Below are 7,443 nucleotides of genomic sequence, written 5' to 3' on the forward strand. Positions count from 1 at the left end.
GCAGGTTTTGGAGGTGTTAACCCGTTGCTTTCTCAGACCACCAGTGCTCGGATAATAAACACGTATTCTGTGACCTAACTCCTGTGTTGGTCTATTGGCTGAATGGCGCAGGCAGCAGCAGCCTCAGACTCACTTGGCCTGCGGATTCAATGCCACTAGATAGTAAGCTCCATATGGGCAGGGAATTTTTATTTTGTTCACTAGATACCTAGGAGCTTAGAACAGTGCCTAGAATATAATAAGCACTCAGTAAATAAATGCATGACAGAATAACAAAAGGCACTTAATAAATTTATTTAAGTGCAAGGGAGTCAACGTGCTTTGAGAGATTGTAATCTTTCATTTAAAAGCAAATTTGATAGACAACTATGCTTTTTAAATCAACACAACTATAAGTACGCTCCTCCCTTATTTTCAAATTTAGCTTTTATGTTTATCTTGCTCTAAAAACTATTACAATGATAATGGCAACGCCTTCTTTTGTCTCTTCTGCAACTCACAATAATGCCTATTACTTATCTTGGACTTACTATGTGCCCAGATACTATGTGCACTGTTTTAAGTTCTTTATATATTAACTAACCTCCTATCACAAATATTTTAAAATATCAACCCAAGAAGGAGCTCTTGAAGAGGTAAAAATCACCTACTAGAGAAAGCCCAATACAGCAGAAGAAACTATGTTTGAATAATGTCCACTGGGTCTCAGAATCCTAAGCTGAGCACACCTTCTAGTTAAGGAAACGTGCGGCCAGAGAAAAAGTGCTCTTGAGTCTGGAGCTCTCATAAACCTTGACATTCCTTTTGGTCTTTTATTTGATCTTTAAAATTTACCATAGATAGCAGAGTAATAAGCAAGTCCTGACTGGGAGGGACACAACGGGGCATTCTGGGTGCTGGAAATGTTCTATCCTTGATCTGGCTTGTGGATGTCCACATATGTAAAAATTCATCCATTGAGATATAAACTTAAGATATATGCACATTACTTTAAAAGTTATTAAAGTTATACTATAAAGTTATACTTTAAAATAAAAAAAATAATGAAGGACCAGACCCTCTCTTTGAGGATATCATTCTCTTCAAGAGCTTTATGTGTGGTAGTGTCAAAATATTAAAACACAAAAGCATTCCCCCCTCCAAAAAAATTTTGCATTCTAGCTCACACTGTATTAGTATTCGTTTTAATTTAAATTATTGTTATTTTTTTCCAGGTTGTCAAGTAAGATGAATCCCAGAAAGATGTACTCTGCTCACTCCATGTTGGAGAAACACTTGGCCCCATTGTGGTACTCATGAGCCAGTTTGGAAAATAGCGAAAAGGAGTCTCAGACAATTTCTAGGATCCAGAGACAATCTCTTCGGGAGTCTGACAGATGAACAGTAGCCAGATGTTTGCCAGTGAGTTAAAACTTCTATTTTTGCCTTCAAAGTACTTAAATGTAAACTTCAAAATAACTTGACCTTTTCCTTAGAATATTCATTGTCATATACAAAGATTAAGTTCACAGATAGTTTGGTGGTTTGGTTAAACACAGCAGACAACGAAATACTCATCTATTATTATTATTATTATTATTATTACCATTATCATTATTATTTGGTAAAGGGAAGTACCTAATTTCAATGAGACTTCACCTGGAATCCCATCCCCCTACATTGTTGAAGTCCCCTGCCTGCTTCTCCCACACAGAGCTCTCTCGTAGACTTCAAAGTCAGAGCAGAAGTGATAGACACACACTGGTCTTTGATGCCTAAGAACGTCGGAGCCCACTGTTTGATGCGAAAGCAAAGCATCTGCACTTTTCAAACCTTTCATGTTATCTCACATTGCTAGCAACAAAAGCTGAAAAGTTTGAGGTGACACACATTACACACATTAAAATATTTGGAACCAGGAACTTTTCATTTCTTTTTCTATTATATATAGCTTCTTTTCCTTTGCAAACCAAACTGCATCGTAAATTACTTCTGGCACGCAGCCTTGTCGGTTTGCCAAATTTCAACTGGAGCAAGTTTTTACAGCCAGGCTAATAAGCCCTGAAAATTAGGAGGTAAGTATAATGAAAATAATGACATGGTCTTTAACTGCAGGAGCATGGAATGACAATGTGAGATTCTAAGAGATTCTACTTTAAAAAAATTTTTTTATTCTAATGAAATCTTTAAAAACTCTTTTAGGTTATTCCAGTTCAAACACATGTAAATGGAAAGAGTTTCTTTTAATTGGTGAAAAGCATTTTTGTGGGTTTTTTCCTGGGGCTTAAGTTATTGCTTTTTGCGAACTCGAAAAAATAAAAAAGAAAAAAGAAAAGAAAACCAACCTACTATTAAAACAAACTGACATCTTGAAAAAACATGTTCTGAAATGATTGGCTTCCAGGATGGGGTCTGGCAATTGTTTGTGTATGAATACATTTCATCAAAGCCATAGCTGATTAGCTACATCAACTTTTTCTCAGTTTGCCCCCCAATCCAGATAGAAACCCAATCCCTGCTTAAGTATCCTTCAGGTCTTTATTGAACTAAGCTTCAAAAAATTGAAAATGAATATCACATTTAATTTTCATCACTGAAACAGGTAGTATCTGTTGTGAGGTAATATCCATTTCTCTAAATTTAATTCTCACATCCCTTCCTATTCACAATATACAAGTGACAAGGAAAATTCTTTTTCTCCTTATTCTGCCCTCCAATTAGACCTGGACTGATTAGCCTCAGCACCACATGCTCAGTCCCAAATTGTTTGAGCAAAGAAGAGGTTTGGCGTTGTGATGTGTGTGTGTGTATGTGTGTGTGCGTGTGTGTGTGTGTGTGTTTAACTATACAAAAATAATATGGCCTTACTCCAGAAATGCCAGCTTTCTTATAGCCCTTAACCATCCCATGCTATTTTACACACACTCTTCCCTGTGCTTGGAATGTCTTTTGTCCCCTTATCCATTTGGCAAATTCAGTTCATAAAAAAAAAGAAAAGAAGAAGAAGCCTGCTCTTAATACCCCACCATCCCACCATTATCACCAATGTGTGTACTTACATGCATTTATATAAAGGGCTCAGTCTTTGAGTCTCTTTTTTTCCCCTTTCACTGATTTTCTAAGTGATCTTCTCCAGGCCCAGAAAATCAAACTACATCTATCAGCATTGTCCAATAGAACTTCTGTGATAATGGAAATGTTTTATATCTGCACTGTCCAATACAGTAGCCACAACCCTAGGTGGCTGTTGAGTACCTGAAATGCAACCAGAGCAAGCAAGAAACTGAATGTTTAATTTCATTTAATTTATTTAACTTTAAAGTGCCACATGTAGCTAGTAGCAGCCACGTTGGACAGCACAGATCTATATGACTTCCAAGTTTATAGCACCAATCCGTAACTGCCCCCATGCCAGTGTATCCAATTGCCTCGTCAACATCTCCACTTAGAGCGCTTTCGGGCATTACAAAATCAGTATGTCCAAAATCAAGCTGCTGCTCTTCCCCCTCAGAATCTACTGTTGCTATAATCTTCTCCATCTTGGTTAATGGCAATTTTATTCTTCCAGTTTCTCAGGCCGAACGCCTGGGAGTTGTCCCTGACTCCACAACTAATTCACCAACAATCCTTCTGTTCTACAAAATATAGCCAGGATATGACCTCTCCCCGTCATTGCTACCACGGTCATCTTCATGCAAGCCACCATTATCTTTCACCTGGATGATTGCTGTAGCCTCCAACGAGTCTCCTTGCTTTCACCCTGGCCTTCTTGAGTCTATTCTTAAAAGGAGTCTATTCCTAACAGTCCATTCTTTTTTTTTTTTTTCAAATTTACTTATTTGTTTTTTAATTAGTTTCAGGTGCACAAGACAAAGCAAAACTTAGACGTTTATCATTTATATCCCTCACACTGTGTGAACCCCCTCCCCCCATCCACTATCCCTCTGTACGTTCCCCAAATTAATTTTCAAACCCCCATGACCATCTTGTGGTTACCGACTATTTTTCAAAACCTCTCACCTTCCCCTTATCCCCACCCCCCCGCCCCTCTAGCAACCCTCTGTTTTTCCTCCATGTTTCCAAAACTGTCTCTGATTAGTTCATTCACTTATTCTTTTCTTTAGATTCCGCATATAAGTGAGATCATATGGTATTTGTCTTTCTCTTTCTGACTTATTTCACTTAACATAATGTTCTCTAGGTCCATCCATGTTGTTGCAAATGGTAAGATTTCTTTCTTCTTTATGGCTGCGTAATACTCCATTGTATAAATGTACCACAGTTTCTTAATCCAGTCATGTACCGATGGGCATTTCGGTTGTTTCCAGGTCTTGGCTATTGTGTATAGTGCTGCAATAAACATAGGAGTGCATAAAGATTTTTGAATTGGAGTTTTGGATTTCTCCGGATAGATACCTAGGAGTGGGATTGCTGGATCATAAAGTAGTTCCATTTTCAGATTTTTGAGATACCTCCAAATTCCTAATAGTCCATTCTTAACAGCAGCCAAAGTTAGTTAAAATATAATTCAGACCACATCACACCTCTGCTCAAAGCCCTGCAGTGGCTTCTGGACTCAGAGTAAAAACTAAAATCTTTCACTTGCTTACAAAGTCCTGTACAACCAATGCCCTGCTACTTCCTTTCCTCTCTGACCTTTTTCCGCACTCCTCCCTAGTTTTCTCCATTCCAGATAAATTTAGCTCCTTGTTACCCCCTCAACCTGGCAATGCAGGGCCTTTGCATTGGCTATTCTCTTTGCCTGGGATTCTCTTTCCCAGATAATTTCATGGCTCATTCCCTCACCTCCTTCAGATCATTCTCAAATGTTACTCTCTCAGGTAGGCCTTTCAAGTTTAAAACTGTAGGTCCCTACCCTCAACAATCCTTATTCTACCCTCTTGCTTTTTATTTTCTCCATATCACTGACCACCATCTAACATATCAGAGTGGTGTTTATTATTTGTCTTTTCCCACACATACACTGAAACATAAGCTCCACTGAGTTGAAATTGTATGCTGCTCAACCTCCAGAGTTAGGCACACAGCAAGTGTTCATTATATACTTGTTGAGTAAATGAATGAATATTTATATAGTTGTACTACTTAGTTTGTATTGTAACATTTCTTTAATCTATATGTCTATCCTTCATAATACTGTGACTTCCATGAGAAAGAGAGAGAGAGAGAGAGAGAGAGAGAGAGAGAGAGAGAGAGAGAGAAAGAGAACTAATATTTTATTTATTTTTGAAGTCCCTAGAACCTAGTATTAAAAAACATTAGGTACTCAATAAATAGTCCCTGAAAAGAAACAACTCTACATGATGCGTACCACCTGTTATGAGAGTCACTCACAGTGTTTAATATGCTCAAAACTCATCCTAGAGGAAAATGATCTACCCACAGCTACTTTTTTCTTACCACCTGACCCTAGGCAGTTTGCCACTACTGATCACACCACTAAGTCTTTGTTTGTTTGTTTTTTGAGATTTTATTGGGGAAGGGGAACAGGACTTTATTGGGGAACAGTGTGTACTTCCAGGACTTTTTTCCAAGTCAAGTTGTTGTCCTTTCAGTCTTAGTTGTGGAGGGCACAGTTCAGCTCCAGGTCCAGTTGCCGTTGCTAGTTGCAGGGGGCACAGCCCGCCATCCCTTGCGGGAGTCGAACCATCAACCTTGTGATTGAGAGGACACGCTCCAACCAACTGAGCCATCCAGGAGCTCAGTGGCAGGTCAGTTCAAGGTGCTATGTTCAATCTTTAGTTGCAGGGAGCACTGCCCACCATCCCTTGTGGTACTCGAGGAATCGAACTGGCAACCTTGTGGTTGAGAGCCCACTGGCCCATGTGGAAATCGAACTGGCAGCCTTCAGAGTTAGGAGCATGGAACTCTAACCGCCTGAGCCATCGCGCCTGCCCCCAGACCACTAAGTTTTTGACTTAAGGACAACCAATCCATGGGCTGGTCAGAAACCTATAATGCACCTTGGCATAAAAACATGAGCTGAAGTAATTTAAATCTCCTTCTTTGGACTCTAAATAAGAAGGAAAAAGACAATTACATGATGGGAACGTATGAGTTAAAACCAGAGAACCCATGGGTTAAAGACAAAAGCTTAACGAGCTTAACAAACCAAATGTGTAAAGAAGCAGAAACTATGAGTAAATAGAAACTATGAAATATAGAAAAGACATACAGAGTAAAGGGGTTAGGGGAGCAACACAGTACCTAAGAGAAAATGGAGAGTCACTGAATCACATTAATAAAAGCATCCTGGAGTGAGGATCCACACACTCCCGGCAAGTGAAGTCCCATTTTGGATTGTTTTGAATCCAGTTCTCTTGAAGTTCTGTGCCCCTTCTTGCTGTGTCAATTTACAATAATGCCCAATTGCTTGGTGCCTTAAGAGATCGTCTCTGTTTTTTACAACCCTCAATCCTAACTATAATACCATTCTTGGTTCATATAGTTACTATCACATGTAGAAGAGTGAGGGTATTGCATTTTCATATTTCCTACCAAATGAAACATTTGAGCTGTTCTTCAAAGACGTCGGCCGTTGACCCTTGGAGCTTTGAACATTTATTAGGAAGCACAAGAAGAAATGTTCTCTTCTGAGCCATTTGGTTTCTCTTAAAGTCACACTCCTATGGCCAGCTAGAATTCACTTACAGTGTGAATGTACCTTGCTTAAACAAATTTGAAACTCTGGATTTACAGCAATAGATTATTTGGTCACTTTTAACAATCTTTCATTTATTTACTTTATTACAAAAGTAATATACTGTTAGAAACTCAAATGCCATATTCTTTTAAATAGGGAGGATTTATGAGACACAAGAGAGCCACAAACCTAAAGTTCCCCTGCTCTATTTCTTTGAATAACATCGGCTTGGGTAAACACAAAGCACCTAAGGAAAAGGGCTTTCTGCTTCAAAGACTTGGTCACAATCTTTCTCTTTTTCTTTCTCCATTAGTAGCCCTCCCCTAAAAGTCCCCACAGCTGCCACTACCACAGAGGAAGCCAGCAATTTTAAAATGCACTCACTCCTTTGCTTGACGAGCAGTGGGCCATAACGATTAAGACCACTAACTTTATTTTGAGTATATTTTGGCAGTATCTACCAAATTGTACACATACACACCTTAAGGCCCAGCAATTGTGACATACACGAACCTATCCTACAGAAACACTCACAAAAGCACACAGACATATATGTATAAGGATGGTCCCTGAAGCACTGTTTGTAATAGCAAAACATTGGAAAGATCCTAAATTGCCTATCAGGGAAGTGGTTAAATAAATTATAGTACACCCATACAATGATATAATATGTAACTATTAAAGAGAGTGAGGAGTGTGTGTATGTAATGAGATGGAAATAGGCTGATTATATGTTGTTAAATCTAAAAAAAGCAAGTTGCAGAACAGTAGTTATTGTATAATTTTAAATGTGTGTTTGT

Source organism: Rhinolophus sinicus, chromosome 12 (assembly GCF_057876585.1).
Source record: "Rhinolophus sinicus isolate RSI-liver-muscle chromosome 12, RSI-T2T, whole genome shotgun sequence".
Lineage (NCBI taxonomy): Eukaryota > Metazoa > Chordata > Mammalia > Chiroptera > Rhinolophidae > Rhinolophus > Rhinolophus sinicus.